General features: G+C 42.6%; 1 protein-coding gene across 2 annotated transcripts in view; it reads left to right on the top strand.

The window, feature by feature from the left end:
- ABCA5 (ATP binding cassette subfamily A member 5) overlaps nucleotides 1-14,479 on the top strand; it is a 1,411,043-nt gene that overhangs the window by 476,760 nt on the left and 919,804 nt on the right. The gene's annotated exons all lie outside the window — the stretch shown is intronic.

The following is a 14,479-nucleotide window of genomic DNA, read 5'->3' as shown; positions in this document are numbered from 1 at the left end:
TTTAAAAGTGTAGTAAATCAGTATATAAAAAAATAACAATACATTTAAAAAATATCATTTACAAAACCTTTGAAATTCACTGGAAAAAACAGCTTTCAGATATGTTCTAGTTAGAAATTAACATTTAAAAAACCTTAGATATTCACTGAAAAAAACCATAGGTTTTAGGGATATTCTAGTTAGCTGGACATTTCACTCGTACAAAACCATTGAAATTCCTCTGTTATAGTTAGTTCTGCTAACTATACCTCGCACGCCCGCACGAATGATGTAATATGTGACATCAGCAGCAGTGGATTGCGGGCGCGCAAGTTCTAGTTAGCAGAACTAACTAGAATGGAGGAATTTTAATGGTTTTCTATGAGTGAAATGTCCAGCTAACTATAACACCCCTAAAACCTATGTTTTTTTCATTGAATTTCTAAGATTTTTTTAAATGCTGATTCCTAACTATAACATGTCTGAAACATGTTTTTTTCAGTGAATATACATATATATATATATATATATACACCTCCCACACCACAAACGAAACACCTCAAATGATCACAGCCACTGGCTCACATCACAATGGTAATAACCCCAACACTCAATACATCACCTGATGCATGCACTGCCCACTTCTGGCCGGGGGAAGTCTTCACACAACCAGGAATCAGAGCTCAGCAATCAGAGTTCAATCCGAGATAGACAAGTCTGCCCTCGCTTGGAATCCAAACTCCCGCCAGACCAGTGGAGGCTCACCTTCCTATTACAAATCCAAACATACCAAAGCTTCTTTCAAGCCTCGCCCCCTCGTACTCTTGAGGGCTCGTACCAGGCTGCTCCAGGACCACGGCATCAGTTGATTAGGCCTTTGCTATGGCCTCGAGACGGACCATGTACATTCCTCTGATAAGAACCGGTTTTCTCTAGTCAGTAAAGTGCGAAAAACAGGAGGAAGAGCAGAACATGTCCTCCACACTTTGCAAGCACAGAAAATAGCTTCTGTCATGAAAATTGAGTTAGTTAGGCCTTGCACACAGAAAGGCCCAAAGCAAGATGCAATTGAAAAGCAAGATGACATGAAAGCATGTCAAAGCTTTTAAATAGTGAGAACTGCCATAAAGCAAGGTAAAGTCAGAAAACAGAATGACATTAAACCATGTCAAAGCCAATAGTAAAAACTCATAATTCTCACCATACAATACACATTCCTACACAACTGCATATCCCACACGCTCTGCTCTTGGCAAGACTGTTCCGCTCAGTGACCGCTCCCATTGAAAGACAGCAAGATTACAGGACAGAAGAGAAGCAGGATTATGCAGGACTATCCTACATTAAGGCTAGGGTAAAATAACACACAAAATGGTGGTGGTTGAGGGTCATCATAGGTTGCCAAAATCACAAGAGTGGCTCTTTTATTACAAGTGTCGATCTGGTTAATAACAACAAATAGCGTACACAGGTTTACCAAGATTGAGCGGTTCTGGACAAAGCCCGACTGAAGGGAAAGATGATTTCACTGATTAGAAGTGATATACGCATCACGAGAACCTTTGCCAATATCTTGTAATCTTGATTTAGGAGCGTTAGAGGCCTATATGAAGCACATTTGTCAGGTGTTTGCCCGGCTTGAGAAGTAGAGTTACAATAGCTTCTCGCATAGTAGGAGGAAGCTCTCCTGAGTCCAACACCTCTGCGTAAACCTTCAGAAGATGCGGGACTTACAGCATTTTGTATGTTTTGTAAAACACACCTGTGAGGCCATCCGTGCCAGTGGCACAGGAGCCATCGAGGCTGTTGATTGCTTCAGTGATCTCTTCGCGCCAATAGGCAAAGCCAAAAATTGTTGTTGTCCCTCCTCAATCCACACCATCGCTGTCTCCTCTAAATAATCAGAGAGGGCTGCGCCAGTCGGCGGGGAGCATGTAGTGTATAACCGAGTGTAGTAGAACAAAAAGGTAGAGAGGATATCAGCGCCATGCTTGACACAGGCGCCATCCTCCTTTTGGAGTTGAGTGATGTAGGCAGTGTGTTGTTGAGTGGTGAGCAGCCGGGTCAGAGTGCTCCCCAGCCTATCTCCCTGCCCTACACACAAGCACATGTATATTTCCCTAAAAAGGCGGTCTTGCGCGCGACAAGTTCCTGAACGTCCCACAAAAGTTCTGCACGTTGATGCAACGGGTGAGGAGCAGCACCGCCAGCATCCAGGCATCCAAGTCCTGCAGTGCCCGCTCGGTAGTGTCAAGGTCTTGGCGAATTGTGCGCAGGACTCCGGCCTGCTTAGCTATACAAACACCCCAGAAGTATACTTTGAAAACCTCCCAAATACTGGCGTAGCGAAGCACAGAACCAGAGTTGGTCTTGAAATATTCTAAGATTGCATCCTGTAACTCACTCTTGAAAACCGTGTCAAGAAAAGTTCCAGATGGACAGTTTCTATTGGAGCAGGACCAAGACTGATTTGCATAAGGCAGGTCCTTGTCTAGAATGGCTGAGTAGGGAAAATAACGATGGTCTGGAATGCGCCCTAGAGCGATCTCATGTGGCTGAGAATAATTCAAGCATTCCTTCCATTGCCTTGTTAGTTTTGCAGCCGGAAGTTGGTCAAGAGCAGTGTGAGTAAGTACCATTATAAATGTCAGTGGTCTCTTGGCAAGGGCTTTGAATATATCTGAATGAATCAAGAGGCTTACTGGCCTGTTAGGCGCATTGAAATGCATTTTTATGGTTCTAGCTGTCAATCCTTAGGGAAGAGTAACGAGTGGAGGGTCTCCTTTAGGGGTCTCCTTTCCTTTCTATTTCTTGCCTCTTGCTGAGTATTGTTGCCTCGGTTGTAGACCTGTCTGACCATTATGTGTACTAAACTGAGTGTTTCAGCAGTTAGGCAGTTGAGACTCCCATACCACCTCTACTGATTTACAGTAGCTGCACTTTTGCAGTTTGATTTAAATGATTTAAAGTGCCTCTCTGTACAGGATGATATTAATTTTAAGCATAGTCACTAATTTCCCTGAACTTCTTTTCAATTGTTTCTAACTTACTGACCCAACCAGTGACTGTTCTATCTACTGCAGTGTATCCTTCCACCATCACACTAATTCAGGACTTTTTAGCTTTTTCTAAACTTATCTCGGAATTAGCCCAGAACTACCTTATCCTGGGGATCTCACAATGGATTGAAAAGGGGAAGAAAGACAGGAAAGACAAAAAGGATGCCATGCCTGGTTTAAGAATACAGTGGGTCACAGTTATGTTTGGAGGGAGAAAATTTGCAAAGTTGTTATATTTCTCCGAATGGGGCACGCAGACCTCATTATCTTAAGGTGTGGCCATAGTAGTCCTAGAGTGTTCCTAAAAAAAATCAAAGTTCTTTAAATGTAATATCAGTGCTCATAGTAGTAGTTTAATATCTTACAATGCTTCCACAAGGATAGAGGTATCCGAATGAAAGCTATGAGGAATGCAAAGTCCCCCATTAGTTCAACTTACCCAGACACACAGATCCTTTTATTCTGCTTTCTTGACAATATGTCAAACTTTGAATGGTCGCCCTGTGTTTTGTAATGGTGTAATGGACTGTGGATTCTGCGGCTCCTTATGTCTCTCTTGCCTTGATCCAAAAGAAAAGGAGAGTGCATCATAGAGTAAGGTGCAAGGTAGCTCAGAAACAGCAGGGAAAGGGGAATAGCTGAAAGGTGGGGAATACTGGCCTATGAAGGCAGTGGCGGAAGAGGACTGTACAGGTCAAGGATAGAACTAAGCAATCAAAGCTTATTGGTCTAGAAGTGTACCATAAGATGTGTCCATAATGAAACCAAAGCTAACTTGAAGCTTACTTGGTTGTATTGGTCCTGCTGATGTATATTTCATTCACCATATTGGTTCCAGCAGTGCCGTTGTTTTTGTTCCTTTCTGCATAGCCTTTTCCATCTACTTCCGTTCCTGTAGCATATCCCTTGGTCAAGATTCCACCTCTGTTTTCCTGTGAATCTGTTACTTTGTGTGTATTGCAGCCCATGTATACCACCACACAGCAAAAATACATGAGCCCCATCAACATAAAGAATTCTTAAAGGCACCTGAATATCCAAACATATTGGAGAAACACTTATTAAAGCTCAAGCTGGAAACTCCTCGAATCACAGATAATAGTATGGTCTACTTACGCCTCGCTCCTCACATCTTCAGCGCCCCACTGCTCCTAAGCTTGGTCTTCCCACTATTTCTTAAGTTTGTACCAGAGTATCAGGTAAACAAGTGCTGATCAGGAAAGGGGATTTCACAATATTCTGAGATTCAGTATATGACCTCTTACAATATTTATTCTATTTACATATCAGACAACCGATTCGTCCCTCAAAAAGAATCCATAGTGAGACGCTTGCCTGCAGCTGGCAAGTGGCATCTAAATCTAGAGAGCCGAGTATTCAGTGTCTTTCTATCTTAACTCCAATTCCCCATTTCCCTTTGGGTGTTTCCTGATCTCCCCAGAAAAGATGTGGATTATCTGTTGAAGCTTCAGGCACCACTTAAGCCACTGTTTACAATGACAAAGGGGTTTTAGTGCTTGTCTTACTGTACCAAAATACTGTGTTTTACCTTGAACTTGTTAGCCCCCTCCCTTGGGCACTTGCAGTGTCTGAAAGATGGGACTCCTCTCCTAAGATGCAATAAACTTGTGTTCTGTTCCACTCCAGGGTCAATCCTCATTTTGTGAACCCATAGACAAAATGTGGCAATGCACCAGTGAGGCAGATTCTACAGACAGAGAAAGTGAACTTTCTCAGGGGCCCTTTGGAAGTTGGGGCACTGGGCAAGTGCCCACGGTGCCCATGCCTGAAAATGTCTCTGTATGCAGGCATGTTTATAGAGGTTTTCATGCATTTCCCAGTTCAAACCGGTTGCTGGGGCTGTCAGCCCCAGCTCTGGGGCAAAACTGGACAAAGGGGAAGGGGAGTAACCACCCCCTCCCCAGGTCCACCCATAGGAGGGACCTTGGAGTTAGTCCAACCCCTAAACTTACTATAAGTATAGAACCCCAGTCCCTAGGACTTTAGATTACCCTGGACAAAACTCTGCAACATACATCTCGGACCATCGACATTCCATATCGACTGGAAGACAGAAGAAATCTCCCTTGTGGTCAAGGAGTTACCACCCTGTTCAAACAGGCGCCAACTGCTCTTTGCCGGTTTACATTTTCGAGGCTCCCGCCGGATCCCGAAGAATCTGCGACACAGGACACTGACTTCCAGACATCTGACGCTGACCTGCGCTCCCAGCAAAGCGGAGACCTGTAGCGGAGATGAAGGACGTGGGACCGGAACTCCTGGACATCCTGCATCTTTGCAACTGCACCTACTTCCCAAGGTATCCTGAAGTTGTGCATTGGGGTATTTGAACCCCTGCCGAGCACCTTTTGCACTGAAGCTCAGAGGCCTACACCCCACGAGTGTCCCGTGGGCCCGCTTTGTGCATTTCGGCTCGAGGCCCCTTCGCTGTTCCTAGTCCGTTGGCTAGCGAGCCCCCACAAAGGGCCATCTTTGATTTTGTGATCTTTCCTGGTTGCTGCAGATGTGCTCCCACTCCTCTCCAAAGGAGGAGTCCCTCAGACCCTGCTGGTCTGCACTAAAGCCAATCTTGTAAACTTTCGTGGATTGCTGTTGCCAAGGCTTGTTGGGTCCAATCCGGATTCCGACACCGCAGTCAACTAGATCATTCGTGGGACAGCTCGAATCCAGCTCCTGGTTATCGTCGACGCCTCGTGGTCCTCGTGGCTGAAGAGTCAAGCTTCACCTCTTTCACCTGAAATTACCCAACATCGGCTGGCATCTTCTCCTCCCCATCCTGGTCACTGGCTAGTGACCCAGACTCTGTCTCCTCTGCTTTCAGGTTCTTCACATCTCCTATCCACCCTTGGATCCACCCGGACACTTTTCTTCTGGTCGTCTGCTGCATTTCTCCGCAGCTCTCCATAGGAATCGATGACGACACCACAAGATACCTATGCACCTGGCTTCCCTGGGTGAGGTAATACGAGTACTCAGGTACTCCTGTGGGTCTTGACTCTCGAAGTGTCCTAGTCTAAAAGGGTTCCATCTTATTTCACCTAGAAGTACCCTTAATCTTTTAAAATTGTAACTTGTTCGTTCTCCATAGAAAGTCAATGGTGATCCGTGGCTGTGTTTAGACACTGCACACGTCCCCGTGGGCTTCCTGCATTCTAACCGTAGGTGGTTATAGGTAGCCCCAGCAGTTCTACAGGCCCTAGGCGTGCTTTCTAACTCTCACATGGTTCTTAAACCACTATTTTAGTATATGGTTTGTGAGGCCCCTAGGGCATAACGTATACTGTGCAACTTATCGTATGCTAATTAAGTTCCTTGTATTGTACTTTTACCTCTAACCTCATAAAGAGTCCAGAGGGGTTGTTTCAAGAATAAATACATATATAGTTGATATATACCTTATGTGGTGTGCTTTCATTTGATCATTGAAGAGATTAAAATTGGTAAAACAACAAGCTTAACTTGCCTCTAAGTCTTAGCCTGAAGGCTGCTATCCGCAGCTACCACTAGGATAGGTTTCTTTAAGGTTGACTTTGGAACCTACCATCAATATGTGTCGTTTACTGGTGCAAGGTGCCCACTAGAATAGTGGACATCATATACCAGGCCAACTTCTCACATGGCTCATAAAGGCACACTTCATGGCTGCTTTTTTCCACAGACACAACCTGGCCGTTACCCTGCCGAGTGAATGGCTCCCTTCAAGGCCCCAGTCACTGCTCCCTGTTAGAATTCCTTGGCTGCAGGTTGTGTTGGTTATTTTCTTTGGCTGTTGAACAGAGGATGACACAACCACTCTTTAAACATGCCAGTGCATCGCTTGATTGTTTTTACATCATTTTAATCTGGTGGGTTTGCATGCCTACTGCCCAGGCACTGGTATAGGGAATGCTGGGCTAGAGTTAGAACTAGATGGCTTTGAACGACGGGCAGTAAGTGTTGACTGTCTGGTGCCAGTCAGTGGCGCTAACATATTGCAGTTCCATGTAAGCTAGTGTGCATGGACAGCATTGGGTCCTTTCCATGGTTAGCGTTACACTGTACCTCATAGCGCTCCAGTGGTTTAATGCTGACACTGAAAACATTCCCCTGCCCTTCTGTGCACCGCCCAAAATGGTACTTGTAACTGTCATGTCCTAATGCAGTGCCTCGGCCATGGGCCTCCAGCGCGTGCCTGTTACTACTCAGTGAACACAAAACATATGACAGGATCTGGGCTCCTTACAATCCTGCTCGCCTGCATTCATGATTGTGCAAGAAGTAAAAGGAGATGCCCGTGTTCTCAGTTTTTAAAAGACATGTTTAGCTCCGCGGGTCGAGCTCCTGCTGCTGAGACCTTTGCACAACAGCGATTTGCTGATTTGAATCAAGGTGGTCAGTTCATCCTCTAATCCTGGTGAGGTCAGTAAGAGCTGGGGTTGTACACTTGTGGAATGCAGGAATGAAAGCTGGATAACGCTAGTGCAGCACCATTGCACCACTCTTTTCTCAGACCCAGACCATGGGCATGCATGGCTAACTAACCATAGTTTGCATGCGATCCCAGGGGAAAAAATTGCCACCACTGGATACACATGGCAGTGGTTAAAGTATTGGTAAGCGTGTTTAGATTGCCATCGGGTGTAGTTTCCATTGGTACAGCATGTGCAGTGGCACATGTTCCCAGAGGGGCCCATGAACCCAGATTATTGCTGTATTTTATAATTAAAGCAGGAGTGTGTATTGTGTTATCCCTTTTCTTGCACAAGGCCCAGGATGGCACTCTGGTTATGCTCTGATAGCTACTATTAACAAGCATTTGCAATGCAATAGGTCTCGCAATTACGAAATCTTGAGCTATTGGCATTGTAAATGACATTGTATTTTATTTCTGTATTTTGAAGCATTAAATACAGGGCATTGTTATTTACAATACCAATAAGTCAAAGTATCTAAAATGCAAGACCTATTGCAATGCAAATGCTTGCATTATTATAAAGTGCTATTTTTTCAAATAATGGGAGATGTACAAAAAGCGACGCATAGAATAAGCAACCAAAACAATCAGAGCAATGAGGTGGCATGGTGTTCCCACAATGATGCCTTTGACTAGTTTACGCTACCAACCTTCCAGTCAGTACAAATATAAGAAACATTTAGCAATGCAGGCACATGCAGGGGCACCTAAACATGTACAAAGAGTCACTGTGTCTCTTTCTTAAAGCTGATAATTACACAGCCAAACATAAAAATTGGTGACAACAGGGTTATTTAAAATTACATTTGTTAGCAACAACTAGTGCAATCAGTACAAGCACAGGTAATGAACACACAAGCCAGGGTCCAATCCTTGAGCTATCTCAGCAGAGAAGGGATAGAAAGGTGTTTACAACCAGTTGCATGTTTACGCTTGTTGTGTGGGTAGCTGCGGGTGCTCTGTGTCGGTGTATTTTATCTTCAGCACTTTCACCAATTACAGATAGAAGCGGGGGCAGGGTGGAGGGTGTCAGTTCACCAGTCTCTGAGAAGAAGGTTGATGCTCAGAGTCAGAACGTGCCAGAAATACTAATTTAATTTCATTAATATCTTGTCTGGTTTTGTGTTTAAATACATGTTATCGCCATTTCAGACAGGAGTAGACACAAGACCCCCACTAACTACATCACACCCTAGCCCTGGCTCCTGACTGCATCCAAATCCTGTTCTCCAAACCCCAGGCAGGCCCCGTCGGGCAGCAGCCTGATGGCTGTCCCCTCGTCAGACAAGCTGAACTGTTGAATCGTGAAAAACCCCTACTCACGTCATCTTTGTAAACAGGCAAGGTAGATTACAGGCGTTGGTGGGCTTATAGATAAAACATCTGTGTGCTGGGGCCTTTCGGCAGGGCAGAGCCACTACTCTGTCACGCAAGCATTATCAGCACAACCAGCTTTTCAGTGAACACGTAACTCCTAACTTTGCAAAAGTCCTCGCAGAAACACAAAATGGGAGCTGGTAGACAAAATGGAAGAGGAGTAGAGGCTAACTTAACAGAATACATTTTTTACAGTTCAACGGTCCCTCCTTTTAGACTCTAATAAACACATTTTGTCTAATTTAATAATAAAAATATATATTCCAGATACATAAAACTTCATAAGTACAGAAAGCATAAAAGAGAAAAAGTAACATACTTAGTGATATAATCACCATGTTCCTCCACTTCTAAATCTGATCCTTTTGCCTGTTGGTTACCATCATCATCTGGATAACGTGCTATATTTAGCTCTTTCTTAAGACCTCCTATATCAAATCTAAACATATTATTAGCATTTGCTGCCCACAAGACTCCAAACCAAGCCATTGCAACAGCCATTATGGGAGAATGGGAGTGGTATGAGAAATACTTTCCCCCTTTTTCCTGATGTGCAGGCAACAATTCACAAACCCAACAATTAGAAATATTAGTAATACTATGTGTATAATGCAACATTTAAATAATTGAATTGTTCTGGTAAGAAAACCTATGTTTCTCATCTAACAGTGAAAGAGTAAAATAATAATGTTTAGGTGTAGGTGTTGGGCATACAGGTGTATACATAGGACATTTCACATGTAGGAACCATGGTATTACACAAGTACTCATAACACTAGATGAACTTGCTGCCAAAAAAATTAATGTCCATTATGTTTGGTCTCTCTTGACGTAGGGTGTTGAATATCTATTGGCATCCAAAAATCAACTATGTCTTTAACTATATGGTCTCTAAAAATTGCTGCACAAAAACGTTCTTTTTCAAAAATGTCTATAGTTTATGTCCAATGCATATATCAGTCATGGGGAATTTCAGAAAGAAAGCAAACTTTCGAAACAATCAAACAGCATTTTTACCTCAATCAACGTCCAAGCTAAAAAAACAAAAATCGTTGAAGACTTGCAGTTCAACAAAACCATAGTAATGAAAAAGAAAGTCAGTATACCAAGTATTCAAGAAAGATCGTTCACAAGTTCATCCCCTACAGCCTGAAGGATCGTCAAATAGATTGCTTTTTTTTCAAGAAATATTTCTGGGCCAACTGGTGGAAAGTTCAGATTCTATTTCCAACCCTGGGCAGAACAAAGTAATGTACACACGGATAGTATCTGCAGCTTTCTGCACCACAAATCTTTCCATTCAAATATTCTTTTCTCTTCTGCTCTTGACAGTTCTCAGTTATTTATTTCAGCATTTCTTGACTCTTTGTTATCAGCTTGCCATCTGGGTGGCTCATACAGTTCAAACTTTGCATTACACAGTTCATTCAGTGTGGCTGTACTTTTTCCATGCAATTTGACCACTCGTGTGCTGAGAAACTCTAACAGAGCACCATCAATCCTTTGCACGTTTTCAATCCAAGCTTTTCACTTTTATTTTCACTTTGATCAGTTTCAGACGTTTCCGCTATGGGTGCAAATGATTTTTCAAGGGACCACTGCAGACATTTTGGATACCCTTTCGGCCAGCTTGTTTCTTCTTCCACTCGTAGGCCCACATCACTAATTTTTCCTTCAGAGGCTGCCCCTGACTTCTTCACATCTTTGGCACTGCTTTCATCTGAGTCAGTTTTAACTTTTTGTTTTTCCAGTACAGTTTGCTTTAGTGCTGCTTCAGACTGTGTGTGTTCCCTTACAGCTTGACTGACCCTCTTCTTGTTGGCTTTTGACCACTGCTGGCATCTTTTCTTGAAGGGGAGCTATTTTATCAGGGGAACACGGGACCATAGTGTGTGAGAGGCATACACCCAATTTGGAAGTCCGCCACATTTCACAACAGTCTTTGCCAGGATCAGTTGGAACAGGCCTTTCCATTTCACAGCATCTCTCAGATCAAAGTTTTGGCACCAACCATTATGCAGATCGTGTGTAGGCACTGCAATCTAGTGAGAAACTGCAGGCTCCACATCAGCCAGACCTTCACAGCAATGGCTAGTCTTTTCATCAATGTTTTTCACCAGTGCATTTGCATGTACATATTCAAGCCACTTCAGTGATGCTGAAACACTGTCTTTTGCAAAGTGTAACTCTGTGCTGTCTTTGTGTTGCTTTATTGTGCTTGAAACTTCAGGCAGATAGCTACAATCCAATCTTTGTCCAATCTGCGGTCCTGCACACATCAACTTTGAGACCTCATTATGATCTGATCAGTTTTTGCAATAACACGTTTGCTGCAATACAGTTGTGATTTTTCTCAGATTCTTTTCTGATACAACCTTGTTGTTCTGCTTCCAAAACATTTTTCTGCACCTCTGTTAGTTCTTTACAAGTGTCAGCATTAAATAAACAGTATCCTTTTCAGATTCATCTGTGAAAATTCGAACAGGACACAATATTGTACAACTGAATTTGCATTTGTCTCTCCCATGACAGTAATGACTCCCATTTGAGCAGTTATACTGCATGTTATGGTAATGGCAATCCATTTTGAATTTTGAGCTGATGTAACTACTGAAAGCCATGAAGCTTTGACAACATAATATATAGGGAGCACTGCTTGCGCTGCTCCTAATCTCTCATTGTTACCTTTTAAACCTGGGCAATCTACAATGGACATTATTGGGCTCAATCAGGCGTTCACCCTTAAAGTCCAATCTTGGCTTTACGCATAGATTCATGAGACATCAAGATTCAATTTCATCATAAACAAGTATATTTGGTGGCTGTAAGCTCAATACATTTGAATTCAGACATTTCTTGGTCACAGTGTTATCCCAAGACAACTTTACAAAGGAAGGCATTATTGTCTTTCTTTTTGTGACTGACATTTACCATAGCTACTAAATGAATGCAGCTGGGCATTTCTGTGACGTTTGGGTCAAAGGTTCATTGGGAAATACGTTACAGACCTTTGAAACATTCATGTTTCTGAACACACTCTGAGAGCGCAGCTCTCCCTCTCACTGCAAATTGGTGTATTTTCTTTTACATAAACTTTCACTGCTGTCGGGCGCAACACTAATTCTCTTTCAACTCTAGGAATGCTTTTGTGCAATTGTTGTCCAATGGAAGCTGATCAGACACATCCTTGTGTGTCAGCCTCAATAAAGGCTTAGCCACTAGAGAAATGTTTGGTATCCACTCACTACAGCAGCCAGTCATTTCCCAAAAACATCCTTTCTGAATTTGAAGTGGATTCATCTGGTGAATTTTTTCCGCTCTTTATGGTGACACCTTTCTAGCTCCTTTTCTAATTATGTGTCCCAGACATTCATCTTCTTTTTGACAGTATTCCTGACTATTCTCATGCACTAGCACTGTGACATAAACTTGACAAAAATCAATAACAGTAAGACTTTCTTTAGCACATGGAATGTGAAAAAATATATTGGCTGTATTTGATACCATAGGACAACCTAGAAAGGTTACACTGCTACGCTCCTGTTCTTTTCATTTAGTTTCTGTGAACCTGTGACCAGAAAGTTACATCATCTTCCAATCAATTCCATCAAAAATCCTTTACTGAGACTTGTTAGTAAAAAGTCTGCAACTGATGGTGTTCTAGAACACGTCATCTGGTTCTAATTTGAATAAGACATGTTCTGCATGTTTTTTTTAAATCTGACATCTTTCTCTGTGAACTCCCTTACTTCTGTGTTTAATATTTCTTTCAAATCAGACGGTCATTTTTCAATTGTCATTTCTGCTATAGCTGTCTCTTGTTGAACCATTTTAAAATGTACATTATCATCAGGAATCTGATAATTAACAGCATCTATTACTTTTCTGGTGCGCACTACACTTGACAATAGCCACTCTCTTTGGTAGTGTTAATGCAGTCAGCAAATTTTGAACTAACTCTCCATGCTGTCTCCACAATTGTTTGCAGTGTAGTAATAGCATAAGCTGCTGTCGGGGTGCCATCGGGTAGCTTAAAACATGATCCAACTACATACAATTCACCCTGAGCATCCAGCAGGGGCATGTCAGTCAGGTCCGCTCAACCCTTTGTTTGTTCTTCAGTGGTAAAAATATAGTCATGTATATCACTGGACTGCTCAGAGGGCAATAGCAACAAAGTAGCTGGATTCAAGGTCCGGCAGCGTTTAAGTGTAATGTGTGGTGCTAACAAAGTGAGTTTGTACCAAGTAAGACGAGCACTTATCAAATGTTGTGTATTCGTTTGATTCAATAATGCATCAACTGAATGGTGGAAAAAAAAGACAATTTATGCTCCGGTACAAGTCTTGCTAATTGTCTGATTGAAATGGTAGTTGCTGCCACGACCTTCAGGCAACCAGGGATTGCCCTGGTCACATATATACTTTTTTACATTTAAAGTTTAACCCTTCTCTCATCACTTTCTACACACTCTTCTTGTGCTTTTAATTGTAATTCTTTAATTTTCTGTACAATAGTATGTTCTTCAAATTTCTTCCTATCCTTTTCTTCTTTAATCTGTTTCTGTTTAATTTGTTTTCTCCATAATCCTACGGCATCAAACATACTCTGCCTACTCTTCTCTTAAAGAGCTGCTTTTCTACATATTGCAGTTTATTTAAATCATAGGCACCATTTAAATGTCCTCTGTAAACTGGCATCTGCCTTCATATATTTGTTCCACACTGTGCTAAACAGTATGGAAGAAATACTGTATTTAATGTATATTTCACAATTCTAGAGGCGCTGGCTGCCTTTCTTCCAAAACAACATAATGCACAAAAGGTGCTCATAACAGGCATGTTTAATAAGTACTTCTTACCAATAACGTTAAGAGACTCTTATACCAAAATCAAAATAAGAGGAAAAATGCTCCCATTACCTGCCAAAGACATTTGCCAATGGCCTTTTTACTAACACAAAACTCAAAAACGACAACCAATTAGATCCTACCTGATTGCAGTGCTCCAACCTGCCGATCCTCTGATCAATAGATGACCTAAAAACTGCCAACCGGAAAGCCCCAATTGAGACACACAGCCGCCACGAAGGTCAGGTCGTTCAGCTGAAAACCACCTTGGCCGCAAGAGTCAGTCTCAGTCTGTGGGGCCTCCCTTGGTGTTACTGTCTCGTCGAAGCAACCTTCTTCTGGTCCAGCTGTGTCCCTCAGTGGGGCCCCACATAGCCAGCGTCCATTGTAGAAGTGAGATATCTAATGTGTCTCACTGGTGCAGGGCCACCCTTTGTCTACAGGTTGACAAAATGAGGATGGACCCTAAAGTGGAACAGAACACAAGCTTATTACATCTCATGAGAGGAGCCCCATCTTTCAGACACTGCAAGTACCCAAGGGAGGGAGCTAACAAGTTCAGTTTAAAACACAGTATTTATACATTTGGTACAGTAAGACCAGCACTAAAACCCCATTGTCATTGTTACATAATGCTTACACAACCCCTTATACAACCCCTTTGTATATTGCTTTCATGCAGAACTTTTGAATCCTGATAAACCCCTACCCACGTCATCTTTGTAAATAGGCAAGGTAGGT

The sequence above is a fragment of the Lissotriton vulgaris genome, chromosome 7, assembly GCF_964263255.1.
Source record: "Lissotriton vulgaris chromosome 7, aLisVul1.2, whole genome shotgun sequence".
Lineage (NCBI taxonomy): Eukaryota > Metazoa > Chordata > Amphibia > Caudata > Salamandridae > Lissotriton > Lissotriton vulgaris.
Note: the sequence above shows the minus strand (reverse complement) of the source record. Positions and strands in the feature narration are given on the sequence as shown.